This window comes from Monodon monoceros, unplaced genomic scaffold, assembly GCF_005190385.1.
Source record: "Monodon monoceros isolate NGI ecotype Baffin Bay Population unplaced genomic scaffold, NGI_Narwhal_1 Super_Scaffold_3, whole genome shotgun sequence".
In the NCBI taxonomy this organism is placed as follows: Eukaryota; Metazoa; Chordata; class Mammalia; order Artiodactyla; family Monodontidae; genus Monodon; species Monodon monoceros.
Genome location: NW_021703780.1, coordinates 50,167,782 through 50,183,949, shown reverse-complemented (window position 1 = coordinate 50,183,949; position 16,168 = coordinate 50,167,782). Strand labels below are relative to the sequence as shown.

Genomic DNA, 16,168 nt, shown 5'->3' with positions numbered 1-16,168 from the left:
TCATGTCATCATTGCCTATTATAGAGAGTAAGTGTGCAGTGGACACAGATGGTGTTCATTTAACTGGTTTTTTGTACACCACGTAGACATTCTGCTGATTCAGGGGAGTAGATCAGCCCTTTGGTGATGAGGAGTAATCAGATACTGGACAGAGACAGGCAGTTGGTGGCCAGTCTAATTTGCTTCCAAAAAGATTGTCTGAACTGAGCCGTGACATTAGAATCGAAGAAGTGGTTTGGGACCCTTGGCATATTGAAAAGATTGTGGACCTTGGTGCCAAAGGGCCGAGTTTTCATCCCAGCCGTGTGCCTTGGGAAAATGACTTAGACTCTCCAACCCCGTTTCCTGAGCTCTAAAATGGGGACACAGACCAATACTGTCCCCGTTCATTGGTCTAAGTTGTTGTGACAATCAAAAGAAATACTGCTCACAAATGTGATTTGTAAATTGTAAAAAAAAAAAAAAAAGTCTAAGAGCAAGGGAATAATGATGGATGCTAACTATTGGGCTCTTTTGACCCCAGTTTCACTTTTTTTTGGAGGCCAGGAGAAGATGAGAAGTCAGTACAGGCCAGGAGTCTGGAGTCAATGTCCAGGTAGTTACTGGGTAGTAAATTTCTCACCCTGGTCTGGAACCAATAGCCACAGACCTGACCATGCTAGGCTGGCAGACAGGGATGAGGAATCCTCAACATGCACATATCAGGGCATAGGGCAGAGTAACGCCAGCCAGCATGGTTCTCTGATTTTTCTTAAGCAAGAAGACTGGGTGAGAGTGAGCCCTCTAAGTTTAGTAGGGAAGTGAGTGTTAGAGAGGGCTTATATCAGAGAAGAATTGATTTTGACCATGACTAATAGAGACCTGGAAGGTAGTGGCTTAAACAATTATTCAGGATTTTATTTTCTCACCTAAAGAGAAGTCCTGAGGTGGGCAATTGAGGGCTGATGTGGTAGCTCCATGAACAGAGACTCAGGCTTCCAGAAATCCCCTCTGTCTATTCTTATGGTTTGGTCCCCTTTTTTTTTGCATGTTATTTATTTATTAATAATTTAAATTTAAAAAATTGAAGTATAGTTGATTTACAACATTGTGTTAGTTTCTGGTGCACAGCAAAGTGAGTCAGTTATATATATATATATTTATGCATGTATATAAAAATGCATGTATATATGCTTTTCCAGATTCTTTTCCGTTATAGTTTATTACAAGATATTGAACATAGTTCCCTGTGCTATACAGTGGGCCCTTGTGGTTTATCTATTTTATATACAGTAGCTTGTATCTGTTAATCCTTAACTCCTAATTTATCCCTCTCCCCCCTTTCCCCTTTGGAAACCATAAGTTTGTCTTCTATGTCTGTTTCTGTTTTGTAAATAAGTTCATTTGTATCAATTTTTACATCCCACATATAAGTGATATCATATGCTATTTGTCTTTCTCTTTCTGACTTAATTCACTTAATTCACAATTCTCTAGGTCCATCTGTGTTGCTGCAAATGGCATTGTTTCATTCTTTTCCATGGCTGAGTAGTATAGTGTGATCCTTTTTTTCATAAGCTCTCAAGGTAGCTGCCAGGGCACCAGCAGTTATGTCTGTATCTCAGGCAGGAAGGATGGGAGAGGGTACTCACCAGCTAAGTCATTCCCCTTTAAAGACCTTCTCAGAAAACACCTTCTAGTGACTTCTGCTTGCTTCTCATTGGTTAAGGGAGGCTGGTAAAAGTGCCTTTCTAGATGAGCATACTGTCACCTCCAAAGAGAATTGGAGTTCTATTAGTAAGGAAGTATGGGGGCAATCAGCTGTCTCTTCCATGGGATTCTTATGCTCTGACACCCCAGTATCATGGCGCACAGTCCTCAGAGGGAAATGTGACATTCGGAAACAGTATAGCGTTATTGGCTAAGAGTCTGAATTAGGAGGACAGATTGTCCTGGTATCAAATTTGCCTCCATCACTTGTACATTTGTACAGATGAATGGCACTTAAATAAAATGAAATGCAGCATATCCAGTCTCACAAAGTGGAGAAAATTAGGGTCATCGTTTCTAATTCTGATTTAAAGAGCCCTATAATTCATTCATGAATTCATTCATCCATTTATGTACTTCTCAAATGTATATTTATTTATTTTGGGGAGGGATTCATTTTCCTACCCCCACAGCTTTATTGGGATATAATTGACATGTAACATTGTGTAAATTAAGGTGTACAATGTGCTGATTTGATACACGTATATATTGAGAAATGATCACCTCACCTATTACCATTCTTCGGTGTGTCGAGAACATTTAAGATTTACTCTCTAAAACGATGGAACGCCTCAGGAATTTGTGTGTCATCCTTGCACAGGGGCCATGCTATGTTTTGACATGTTTCCAGTTTTAGTACATGTGCTGCTGAAGCGAGCTCTAGGAAATATTCGTTGAGAATCTATCGTGTACCAGGTAACATGTTAGGTTCTGAGGAACCTTGATGGTCTCACAGTCTAATGAGGGAATGCGGCCGGGGGAAGAGACAGGTAAATATATAATTATAGCAACAGTCAAAAAGTTTCATGACATACTGTTGGTAAAGCTGTACTATCACCTACTGGTGAGAACAGAAATTAGGAAAGGACATTTGGCAATATTTATCAAAATTGCAAGTGTGCATATCTGTGGACCCAGCGATTCCATTTCAGGGAGCCTATCCGAAGGAAATAATGGTGCCAAATATCATAAGCACGGGATTATTTATTGCAGCATTATTTGTAATACAAAAGATTGGAGGCAACCAAAATGTCCCTAGATTATGGTACCTCCCTGTAATGGAATGCCACAGAGCTCTCTAAAAGAATGAAGCTGGATACAGAAAGATCTCCAAAATATGCTAAAGTGCAGGCGCGGACCAGTGTAAAAGCGTTTGTGTAAAAAGGAGGGAAGGAAAGAACATACCTAAGTATATATACATCGAATATCCCAGGAAGGATACTGAAGGAATTGTTATTAGTAGCCTCTGTGGAGGAGAACTATGTGTCTATAGGATAGGGTTATATATTCTTTTACCTTTCAGATTACCAATTGTGTGAACATACTGCTTTTCAAAAAATAAAAAAAAGTTTAAACTTTTAAAAAGGAAATAGTTACATCGAATGAGCCAAGTACAAATGGAAGTATGTGTAAAGTGCTCTTGGGATGCCAAGTAGATTTGTGTATTATAAGACATCTGATGGGGAGAGTTGGCGTCAGAATAGGTAACTTTTAATATTCTTAGAATCCTGTGTTTCTGTGATGATAGAAGGAGACGTTAGAGGATGGCTGAATTCCTTTCAAATGCTAGAATTATGTGATTCAATGGTTTTAAGAAATTGAAGAAGCAGAGGTTTGTGTATATGTGTGTGGGGGAAGGGAGAGCTTTAATAATTAAATGCTAAGAGTGCACCCGGTAACCGTCCCATCAACAAGGAAAGACAGTTAATCTGTGCACACCTTCTTCAGGGCGCAGAGGGAAGAAGGCCTGCTTCCTGTGCTCATGGGCGTGGTGCCTCCTGCTAGCTGCTCAGGTACTGCTGTGTCTCTTTAAATCAAACCCAAGCGAGTAAATTTAGTACCAGAAGTGGGAGGCTTCTGCATAACTAAAGATTTTCCCTTTGTTTTCTTGATCTATATGTTTCTCTGAGCACACCAGCTATTTTGTTAGCCTCCCACTGTGGGAAAGATGCAACTTTGTGACTTTGGCAATTGTCAAGGAGATCTGAAGGAAAAAACTTAGCCAAGATTTATTAGGTGATTTATCTCAGTTTTTAATAAACCAGGGAAGAAATGTTACGAGCCAAGGAGCGGCACTGGGAAAAACAAGCCAAGGCCAGAGACAAAAATAACCCACAGAAAAGAGGCTTGCCTGCAGCAAACAGGATGCCAGGATGACTGCCAGCCCAGACTCCTTTGGGAGGCTTGGCCTCCCCCAACAGAGGTTCCCAAGCTGTCTGGGAAGGCTCCCCTCTTGAACAAGGGAGCCGGGGATCCCTTGTCCCCGGGGCAGGAACAAGGGGCAGGCCCAGTGGATCTGCAACACACACACTGACCTAATTCACTGGAGTTCATCCATGGCTGGGCTTCTGGGTACCACAATCTCTTCTGGTTTCTTGCAGAGGTTTGTGACCTCCATATGGTCAGATGTGCTAGGTGTTTTTTATCCCAATCTGAAAGGCTGAGTTATGCACAAGTCATGCTTAACACTTTTCCATTTTAATCCCTCAGGCTTCCTAGAAAGGCTGTGGGGCCATTCCTCCAGGGAAACGGAGTCCCATTCATTGCCAGGTCCCTAGGACACCTCCTGGGTGAGCAGGAATCGCGAGTGTCTGCTGTACGCTTAAGATGGTTCCCAATGAAGGACTTATCCTCCCCTCAGTCAGGTGGAAGGACTCCAGGTTCCCAAGTTCAGAAGCCATCGAGAAGGGCATATCCTGGGGTGGCCTGATGGTCAGCTGCACCGCCCCCCCCACTCTGCCCTCTGCCCCTGAATTTCAGAGTGACGATGAATCTGCTTCTTGCCAGACTAGGTCTTGCACACAACTAACTAAACTATCCTCTACCACATGCCTTAAACATTTTTTTTTTATTGTGCTAAGATGTATATAACATGAAATCAACCTTTTAACCATTTTTAAGTCTACAGTCCATTAGGTACATTCACATCATTGTACAACCATCACCACCATTCAGAAATTTTCATCTTTCCAAACTGGAACTCTGTGTCCCTTAAACAATAACTCCCTACTCACCTCCCCAAGCCCCTGGCAACCACCATTCTACTTTCTGCCTTTATGAATTAGACTACTCTGGGTACCTCATTTGAGTGGAATCATACAGTACTATCCTTCTGTAACTGGCTCACTTCACTTAGCACGATGTTTTTAATGTTCATCCATGCTGTCCTGCCTCCCATCCCCTCTTTAGTTTTTGTTCCCATCCCCACAGGCTCTGCTCTCTCCTCCCCTTCCAAATTAGGAGTTTGGGATTAACATATACACACCACTATATATAAAATAGATAAACAACAAGGACTTACTATACAGCACAGGGAACTATATCCAATATCTTATAATAACCTATAATAGAAAAGAACCTGAAAAAGAATATATATATAACTGAATCACTCTGCTGTACACCTGAAACTAACACAATATTATAAACCAACTATACTTCAATTTAGAAAGTAAAATAAAATAAAACTGGTACCCTTGCATGAACTGATTTTAAGGTCACATCCTGACAGAAATTATGATAAGAGTATCAAGAAAGACACAAGGAAGCAGTAAAAGAAAGAGACCAGGAGACGAGAGGAAGGTATTCACAGGGCTCCTCCTGACTTAATTGAAACCTGGTGCCCTTGGAAGCATCCATCCCCCATAGCCCTTTCGTTTGGGGCGGGCAGTGGGCAGCTCCCCTCCCCCAGACTGTTCCTTCCCCAGCTTTAGGGAACTGTCCGGGGTCCTGCATTATGGAACACCAGAATCAGAGCAGTGGGGTGCAGGAGCTCCACAAATATCAGTGCATTTCCTGACGTCTTTACGTGAAAACAGCACGAGGGCTGGGGGAGCAGCAGAAGCAAGCCGCTTGCCTGTGTGGAGGGGACGCGCATTACCTCTTTAATATCTTTTTATTTTTTTAACATCTTTATTGGAGTATAATTGCTTGACAATGTTGTATTGTCAACGTTTCTGCTGTATAACAAAGTGAATCAGCTATATGTATACATATATCCCCATATCACCTTCGTCTTGCGGTTCCCTCCCACCCTCCCTGTTCCACCCCTCTAGGTGGTCACAAAGCACCGAGCAGATCTCCCTGTGCTATGCAGCTGCTTCCCACGAGCTATCGGTTTTATGTTTGGTAGTGTATATATGTCAGTGCTACTCTCTCACTTCGTCCCAGCTTACCCTTCCCCCTCCCCGTGTCCTCAAGTCCATTCTCTACATCTGCATCTTTATTCCTGTCCTGCCGCTCGGCTCATCAGAACCATTTTTTTTTTTAGATTCCATATATGTGCGTTAGCATACGGTACTTGTTTTTTTCCTTCTGCCTTACTTCACTCTGTATGACAGACTCTAGGTCCATCCACCTCACTACAAGTAACTCAATTTCGTTTCTTTTTATGGCTGAGTAATATTACATTGTATATATGTGCCACATCTTCTTTATCCATTCATCTGTCAATAGACACTTAGGTTACTTCCACGTCCTGGCTATTGTAAATAGAGCTTCAATGAACATTGTGGTATATGACTCTTCTTGAATTATGGTTTTCTCAGGGTATATGACCAGTAGTGGGATTGCTGGGTCATATGGTAGTACTATTTTTAGTTTTTTAAGGAACCTCCATACTGTTCTCCACAGTGGCCCCATCAATTTACATTCCCACCAACAGTGCAAGAGGGTTCCCTTTCCTCCACACCCTCTCCAGCATTTATTGTTTGTAGATTTTTTGATGATGGACATTCTGACTGGTGTGAGGTGATACCTCATTGTAGTTTTGATTTGCATTTCTCTAATGATTAATGATGTTGAGCATTCTTTCATATGTTTGTTGGCTGTCTGCATATTTTCTTTGGAGAAATGTCTGTTTAGGTCTTCTGCCCGTTTTTGGATTGGGTTGTTTTTTTGTTATTGAGTTACATGAGCTGCTTATACATTTTGGAGATTAATCCTTTGTCAGTTGCTTCATTTGCAAATATTTTCTTCCATTCTGAGGGTTGTATTTTGGTCTTGTTTATCGTTTCCTTTGCTATGCAAAACTTTGAAGTTTCATTAGGTCCCATTTGTTTATTTTTGTTTTTATTTCCATTTCTCTAGGAGGTGGGTCAAAAAGGATCTTGCTGTGATTTATGTCATAGAGTGTTCTGCCTATGTTTTCCTCTAAGAGTTTGATAGTTTCTGACCTTACATTTAGGTCTTTAATCCATTTTGAGCTTATTTTTGTGTATGGTGTTAGGGAGTGATCTAATCTCATACTTTTACAAGTACATGTCCAGTTTTCCCAGCACCACTTATTGAAGAGGCTGTCCTTTCTCCACTGTACATTCCTGCCTTCTTTATCAAAGGTAAGGTGACCATATGTGTGTGGGTTTATCTCTCGGCTTTCTATCCTGTTACATTGATCTATCTTTCTGTTTTTGTGCCAGTACCATACTCTCCTGATTACTGTAGCTTTGTACTATAGTCTGAAGTCAGGGAGCCTGATTCCTCCAGCTCCGTTTTTCGTTCTCAAGATTGCTTTTGCTATTCGGGGTCTTTTGTGTTTCCATACAAATTGTGAAATTTTTTTCTTCTAGTTCTGTGAAAAATGCCACTGTTAGTTTGAAAGGGATTGCATTGAATTTGTAGATTGCTTTGGGTAGTAGAGTCATTTTCACAATGTTGATTCTTCCAGTCCAAGAACATGGTATATCTCTCCATCTGTTTGTATCATCTTTAATTCCTTTCATCAGTGTCTTATAATTTTCTCCATACAGGTCTTTTGTTTCCTTAGGTAGGTTTATACCTAGATATTTTATTCTTTTTGTTGCAATGGTAAGTGGGAGTGTTTTCTTGATTTCACTTTCAGATTTTTCATCATTAGTGTATAGGAATGCCAAAGATTTCTGTGCATTAATTTTGTATCCTGCTACTTTACCAAATTCATTGATTAGCTCTAGTAGTTTTCTGGTAGCATCTTTACGATTCTCTATGTATAGTATCATGTCATCTGAAAACAGTGACAGCTTTACTTCTTCTTTTCCGATTTGGATTCCTTTTATTTCCTTTTCTTCTCTGATTGCTGTGGCTAAAACTTCCAAAAGTATGTTGAATAAGAGTGGTGAGAGTGGGCAACCTTGTCTTGTTCCTGATATTTGTGGAAATGCTTTCAGTTTTTCACCATTGAAGACGATGTTGGCTGTGGGTTTATCACATATGGCCTTTATTATGTTGAGGAAAGTTCCCTCTGTGCCTACTTTCTGCAGGGTTTTTATCATAAATGGGTGTTGAATTTTGTCGAAAGCTTTCTCTGTGTCTATTGAGATGATCATATGGTTTTTCTCCCTCAGTTTGTTAATATGGTGTGTCACGTTGATTGATTTGCGTACATTGAAGAATCCTTGCATTCCTGAAATAAACCACACTTGGTCATGGTGTATGATCCATTTAATGTGCTGTTGGATTCTGTTTGCTAGTGTTTTGTTGAGGATTTTTGCATCTATGTTCATCAGTGATATTGGCCTGTAGTTTTCTTTCTTTGTGACATCCTTGACTGGTTTTGGTATCAGGGTGATGGTGGCCTCGTAGAATGAGTTTGGGAGTGTTCCTTCCTCTGCTATATTTTGGAAGAGTTTGAGAAGGATAGGTGTTAGCTCTTCTCTAAATGTTTGATAGAATTTGCCTGTGAAGCCATCTGGTCCTGGGCTTTTGTTTGTTGGAAGATTTTTAATCAGTTTCAATTTCAGTGCTTGTGACTGGTCTGTTCATATTTTCTATTTCTTCCTGATTCAGTCTTGGCAGGTTGTGCATTTCTAAGAATTTGTCCATTTCTTCCAGGTTGTCCATTTTATTGGCATAGAGTTACTTGTAGTAATCTCTCATGATCTTTTGTATTTCTGCAGTGTCAGTTGTTACTTCTCCTTTTTCATTTCTAATTCTATTGATTTGAGTCTTCTCCCTTTTTTCTTGATGAGTCTGGCTAATGGTTTATCAATTTTGTTTATCTTCTCAAAGAACCAGCTTTTAGTTTTATTGATCTTTGCTATCGTTTCCTTCATTTCTTTTTCATTTATTTCTGATCTGATTTTTAGGATTTCTTTCCTTCTGCTAACTTTGGGGTTTTTTTGTTCTTCTTTCTCTAATTGCTTTAGGTGCAAGGTTAGGTTGTTTATTCGAGATGTTTCCTGTTTCTTAAGGTAGGATTGTATTGCTATAAACTTCCCTCTTAGAACTGCTTTTGCTGCATCCCATAGATTTTGGATCATCGTGTCTCCATTGTCATTTGTTTCTAGGTATTTTTTTATTTCCTCTTTGATTTCTTCAGTGATCTCTTCGTTATTAAGTAGTGTGTTGTTTAGCCTCCACGTGTCTGTAGTTTTTACAGATCTTTTTCTGTAATTGATATCTAGTCTCATAGCGTTGTGGTCACAAAAGATACTTGATACAATTTTAATTTTCTTAAATTTACCAAGGCTTCATTTGTGACCCAAGATATGATCTATCCTGGAGAGTCTTCCATGAGCACTTGAGAAGAATGTGTATTCTGTTGTTTTTGGATGGAATGTCCTTTAAATATTAATTAAGTCCATCTTGTTTAATGTATCATTTAAAGCTTGTGTTTCCTTATTTATTTTCATTTTGGATGATCTGTCCATTGGTGAAAGTGGGGTGTTAATGTCCCCTACTATGAATGTGTTACTGTCGATTTCCCCTTTTTTGGCTGTTAGTATTTGCCTTATGTATTGAGGTGCTCCTATGTTGGGTGCATAAATATTTACAATTGTTATATCTTCTTCTTGGATAGATCCCTTGATCATTATGTAGTGTCTTTCTTTGTCTCTTCTAATAGTCTTTATTTTAAAGTCTATTTTATCTGATATGAGAATTGCTACTACAGCTTTCTTTTGGTTTCCATTTGCATGAAATATCTTTTTCTATCCCCTTACTTTCAGTCTGTATGTGTCTCCAGGTTTGAAGTGGGTCTCTCGTAGGCAGCAAATATATGGGTCTTGTTTTTGTATCCATTCAGCCAATCTGTGTCTTTGGTGGGAGCATTTAGTCCATTTACATTTAAGGTAATTATTGATATGTATATTCCCATTTTCTTAATTGTTTTGGGTTTTTTATTGTAGGTCTTTTTCTTCTCTTGTGTTTCTTGCCTAGAGAAGTTCCTATAGCAGTTGTTTTAAAGCTGGTTTGGTGGTGCTGAACTCTCTCAGCTTTTGCTTATCTGTAAAGGTTTTAATTTCTCCGTCAAATCTAAATGAGATCCTTGCTGGGTAGAGTAATCTTGGTTGCAGGTTTTTCTCCTTCATCACTTTAAATATGTCCTGCCAGTCTCTTCTGGCTTGCAGAGTTTCTGCTGAAAGATCAGCTGTTAACCTTATGGGGATTCCCTTGTGTGTTATTTGTTGTTTTTCCCTTGCTGCTTTTAATATGTTTTCTTTGTATTTAATTTTTGACCGTTTGATTAATATGTGTCTTGGCGTATTTCTCCTTGGATTTATCCTGGACGTGACTATTTCTTTTCCCACATTAGGGAAGTTTTCAACTATAATCTCTTCAAATATTTTCTCAGTCCCTTTCTTTTTCTCTTCTTCTTCTGGAACCCCTATAATTCGAATGTTGGTGCGTTTAATGTTGTCCCAGAGGTCTCTGAGACTATCCTCAGTTCTTTTCATTCTTTTTTCTTTATTCTGCTCTGCAGTAGTTATTTCTACTATTTTATCTTCCAGGTCACTTATCCGTTCTTCTGCCTCAGTTATTCTGCTATGGATCCCATCTAGAGTATTTAAAATTTCATTCATTGTGTTGGTCATTGTTGTCTGTTTCATCTTTAGTTCTTCTAAGTCCTTGTTAAACGTTTCTTGCGTTTTTTCTATTCTATTTCCAAGATTTTGGATCGTCTTTACTATCATTATTCTGAATTCTTTTTCAGGTAGACTGCCTATTTCCTCCTCATTTGTTAGGTCTGGTGGGTTTTTATCTTGCTCCTTCATCTGCTGTGTGTTTTTCTGTCTTCTCATTTTGCTTATCTTACTGTGTTTGGGGTCTCCTTTTTTGCAGGGTGCAAGTTCGTAGTTACCATTGTTTTTGGTGTCTGTGCCCAGTGGCTATGGTTGGTTCAGTGGGTTGTGTAGGCTTCCTGGTGGAGGGGACTAGTGCCTGCGTTCTGGTGGATGAAGCTGGATCTTGTCTTTCTGGTGGGCAGGTCCACGTCTGGTGGTGTGTTTTGGGGTGTCTGTGGACTTAGTATGATTTTAGGCAGCCTCTCTGCTAATGGGTGGGGTTGTGTTCCTGTCTTGCTAGTTGTTTGGCATAGGATGTCCAGCACTGTAGCTTGCTGGTCGTTGAGTGAAGCTGGGTGCTGGTGTTGAGATGGAGATCTCTCGGAGATTTTCGCCATTTGATATTATGTGGAGCTGGGGGGTCTCTTGTTGACCAGTGTACTGAAGTTGGCTCTTCCACCTCAGAGGCACAGCACTGACTCCTGGCTGCAGCACACAGAGCCTATCATCCACACGGCTCAGAATAAAAGGGAGAAAAAGTAGAAAGAAAGAATTAGTAGAAGTAGAAAGAAAGAAAGAAAGAAGGAAAGAAAGAAAGGAGGAAGGGAGGGAGGGAGGAAGGAGGGAAGGCAGGAAAAAAAGAAAGGAGGAAGATAAAGTAAAATAAAATAAAGTAAGATAAAATATAATAAAGTTATTAAGATAAAATAATTATTAAGAAAAAAATTTAAAAAGAGACAAAATAAAAACGGACGTATGGAACCCTAGGACAAATGGTGGAAGCAAAGCTATACAGTCAAAATCTTACACAGAAGCATACACATACACACTCACAAAAAGAGGAAAAGGGGAAAAAATCATAAATCTTGCTCTCGAAGTCCACCTCCTCAATTTGGGATGATTCGTTGTCTATTCATGTGTTCCATAGATGCAGGGTACATCAAGTTGATTGTGGAGCTTTAATCCGCTGCTTCTGAGGCTGCTGGGAGAGATTTCCGTTTCTCTTCTTTGTTCTCACAGCTCCCAGGGGCTCAGCTTTGGATTTGGCTCCACCTCTGCGTGTAGGTTGCCGGAGGGCGTCTGTTCTTCGCTCAGACAGGACGGGGTTAAAGGAGCCGCTGATTCGGGGGCTCTGGCTCACTCAGGCTGGGGGGAGGGAGGGGCACGGAGTGTGGGGCGGGCCTGCGGAGGCAGAGGCCGGCGTGACGTTGCACCAGCCTGAGGCGCGCTGTGCGTTCTTGCGGGAGAGTTGTCCCTGGATCCCGGAACCCTGGTAGTGGCGGGCTGCACCGGCCCTGGAAGCGGGGTGCGGATAGTGACCTGTGCTTGCAGACAGGCTTCTTGGTGGCGGCAGCAGCAGCCTTAGCATCTCATGCCCGTCTCTGGGGTCTGCGCTTTTAGCCGCGGCTCGCGCCCGTCTCTGGAGCTCCTTTAAGCAGCCCTCTTAATCCTCTCTCCTCGCGCAGCAGGAAACAGAGAGGGAAGAAAAAGTCTCTTGCCTCTTCGGCAGGTCCAGACTTTTCCCCGGACTCCCTCCCGGCCAGCCGCGGTGCACTAACGCCCTGCAGGCTGTGTTCACGCCGCCAACCCCAGTCCTCTCCCGGCGTTCCGACCGAAGCCCAAGCCTCAACTCCCAGCCCCGCCCGCCCCGGCGGGTGAGCAGACAAGCCTCTCGAGCTGGTGAGTGCCGGTCGGCCCTGATCCTCTGTGCGGTAACCTCCCCGCTTTGTCCTCCGCACCCCTTCCGCCGTGCTCTCTTCCGCGGCTTCGAAGTTTTCCCCCTCCGCCACCCGCAGTCACCGCCCGTGAAGGGGCTTCCTAGTTTGTAGAAACCTTTCCTCCTTCACAGCTCCCTCCCACTGGTGCAGGTCCCGTCCCTATCATTTTGTCTCTGTTTATTCTTTTTCCTTTTGCCCCACCCAGGTATGTGGGGGGTTTCTTCCCTTTTGGGAGGTCTGAGGTCTCCTGCCAGCGTTCAGTAGGTGTTCTGTAGGAGTTGTTCCACGTGTAGATGTATTTCTGGTGTATCTGTGGGGAGGAAAGTGATCTCTGCGTCCTACTCTTCCACCATCTTCGCGGAAGCCCTATTGAGATTATTATATGATTTTTATTCTTCAGTTTGTTAATGTGGTGTATCACATTGATTGATTTGTGTATATTGAAGAATCCTTTTATTCCTGGGATAAACCTCATTTGATCAAGGCGTATGATCCTTTTAATGTGCTGTTGGATTGTGTTTGCTAATATTTTGTTGAGGATTTTTGCATCCATGTTCATCAGTGATATTGGCCTATAGTTTTCTTTTTTTGTGACATCTTTGTCTAGTTTTGCTATCAGGGTTATGGTGGCCTCGTAGAATGGGTTTGGGAGTGTTCCTCCCTCTGCTGTATTTTGGAAGAGTTTGAGAAGGATAGGTGTTAACTCTTCTTTAAATGTTTGATAGAATTCACCTGTGAAGCCATCTGGTCCTGGGCTTTTGTTTGTTGGAAGATTTTTAATCACAGTCTCAATTTCAATGCTTGTGATTGGGGTGTTTATATTTTCTCTTTCTTCCTGGTTCAGTCTCGGAAGGTTGTACTTTCCTACGAATTTGTCCATTTCTTCCAAGTTGTCCATTTTATTGGCATAGAGTTGCTTGTAGTAATCTCTCATGAACCTTTGTATTTCTGCAGTGTCAGTTCTTTCTTCTCCTTTTTCATTTCTAATTCTATTGATTTGAGTCTTCTCCCTTTTTTTCTTGATGAGTCTGGCTAATGGTTTATCAATTTTGTTTATCTTCTCAAAGAACCAGCTTTTAGTTTTATTGATCTTTGCTATTGTTTTCTTCATTTCTTTTTCATTTATTTCTGATCTGCTCTTTATGATTTCTTTCCTTCTGCTAATTTTGGGGGTTTTTTGTTCTTCTGTCTCTAATTGTTTTAGGTGTAAGTTTAGGTTGTTTATTTGAGATTTTTCTTTTTCCTTGAAGCACCTTTTTAATCTCTTATTTTCCCTCCTGTCAGTCATGTGAGGGCTGATACATCTGGAAACCCATTGGTGAAAACCCCACAGGTTGTTAATCAGGTGAACTGGCTGGGAGATAACTGTTACCCAGAGCTGGCTCCAGTGAGGAGCGACCCAGTTTTATGGGGAGATTCGGACTCTGATTTTTCTGTTCTTGTACTTAACGTGATTGGCCATTATTTCTAAGAAAAGGGAGCCGCCAGCAGCCTCTGTGTGGGATTTCTCTGGAAGGGCCCCTGCAGCTTACATTGAGCCCTTCCTTTTGTCAGGTCATTTATGATGGGTTGGATTGGACACTTACAAACAAATAAGTTCTTTCCTACTTGATTCATCAAACAGTCTGTTGTTTTTTTATTCGCACTCTCAGTCTTAGCTACTGAGTAATGAAATATTGTTATTGTAGTTGAAGTAGCTGAGTTCGATGCCAGTGTTTATAGGGCTCCTGTGTTCTTGTTTTTTGTTGAGGGATGGGTGGAGGGGCGGCTAGTTCTTCCTTCACTGCCCCCCTAGAGGAAGAATGCCCAAGAGCAGACTCCAGGGTGGTCTGGGAAGGTGAGGAGATCAAGGAGGAGGAAATAGTCGGGTGGTCAAAATGGGCTTTGGTGTTTGACTCAACCTCTATTGATTGGCACATTCTGAAAGTGGTCTCAAGAAAGAGGAAGAAAAACAACCTGACAGAAAAGTTGCTGAATTCCAGGGTGTTGTTTGAGGCCAGCTTGTCCGTCTGCACTTTGTTCCCTGCTTGACCTGCATCACCACCCCGCCTCTGGGAAAGGGCTCTTCCCTCCCCTTGGGAGTCTCTTTCCATAAAAAGGTCCTTGTGATCTGGAAGTGCTCACTTTTGCCTCACCTGGTTCCCTGATGCTGTGTGCAAGCCCTTATTTTTATCATTTCCATATGAGGTGGAGAAAAGCCAGTCACCACCCTCAGTGGATATACTCAGCCCCTGTTAATCTAGAAAATGAACCTTCCTTCATGTCTTCTCCAAGCTTACCAAAAAGCCAGTTTTTTTACTGAAGGCTGGCACCCTTTGCCCACACCTACCTGTGACATCTAGTTGGTTATATGCACAGCCTTTGTGTTTGCCAAACCTCCGAGACAAGGGCGTGTTGTGTTAGTAATCTTTTAATCCAGGGATAGGGAGAGGGTCTGCTGTGAAGGAATAGGTGTGGCACGGTTTAGGGGATCCGAGTGAATGAGAAATGAAGTGCTGAAGAGTGCAGGGCCTGAGGCTGGGCTGCCTGGTGGGAATTCCAGTTCTGTTGCATGTTGGCTGGTTGACCTTGAGTCAGGTTCTTTTCTGTAAAATAGATTTTAACAGAACCTCCTTTGTAGAGCATTGCAATAGGATTACAGATTATACCATGTAAATGGCTTAACACAGCACCTGGGCTATGGGCCACTTAATTAATGTTGGCTATTATTATCATTATCATCATTATCATCTTTATCATTATCTCTCATTTGCTAGACTGTGAGCTGCTTGAGGACAGGGACTAGATTTACATGTGCAAAGGACTCTGCGAGAGTTTGTTGAATGAATGAACAAAGGTTACTTAGTGACAGTCTTTCCTTTCTACCTATTCTTTTTTTTTAACTTTTAAAAATTTATTTATTTTTAAATTTAAAAAAATTGAAGTATGGTTGATTTACAGTGTTTCAGGTGTACAGCAAAGTGATTCAGTTATACACATATACATGTATTTCATTATACTATATTATATTAATATTATTTTTCAGATTCTTTTCCACTATAAGTTATTACAAGATATTGAATATATTTTCCTGTGCTATACAGTAGGTCCTTGTTGTTTATCTATTTTATATATAGTAGTTTGTACCTGTTAACCCCCAGCCTATTCTTTTAGGACTGATTCTTGAGGTTTCCTTTTATTTTATTTTTTTTTCCCTTCAATCTCAAAGACAGTAAAATAGTAAATGTTATTTTGGGGAAAAAGGAAGACAAAAATACTCACTCTCAATCTCACCAAACTAATCTTGTTTCTCAGTTTTTTTCTGTTTCTATCTGGTCTTTCTTATAGTATTGGGTTGGCCAAAAAGTTTGTTTGGGGTTTTCTGTAAGATGTTATGGAAAAACCTGAACGAACGTTTTTGGCCAGCCCAGAAGATTATTGTTTAAAAGTATTTACTCCCTAACCTCCACTTCCATGGGGAGAAGTATGCTTCCCTGCTCAGGTGATGTTGGACTTGGCCGTGTGACTTACTTTGGTCTCATGCGGTGTGAAGTGCACTTTCTTATGCCCTTATTTTGCTCAGCCACATGATTTACTTTGTTTTCGTTTTGGCTGCGCCAGGTGGCATGTGGGATTTTAGTTCCCTGACCAGGGATCAAACCCCTGCCCCCTTCAGTGGCGGCGTGGAGTCTTAATCACTGGACCGCCAGGGAAGTCCCTGATTTACTTTGACAATGGGATGTGATG

The 16,168-nt window shown here is 41.3% G+C and overlaps 1 non-coding gene across 1 annotated transcript; it reads right to left on the bottom strand.

Moving 5' to 3' along the window:
• Positions 1-2,305: 2,305 nt before the first annotated feature.
• LOC114908172 lies at positions 2,306-2,410 on the bottom strand. Its single transcript, XR_003796869.1, has one exon. It is a non-coding gene; the product is annotated as a U6 spliceosomal RNA (small nuclear RNA).
• Between the last annotated feature and the right edge of the window lie 13,758 nt (positions 2,411-16,168).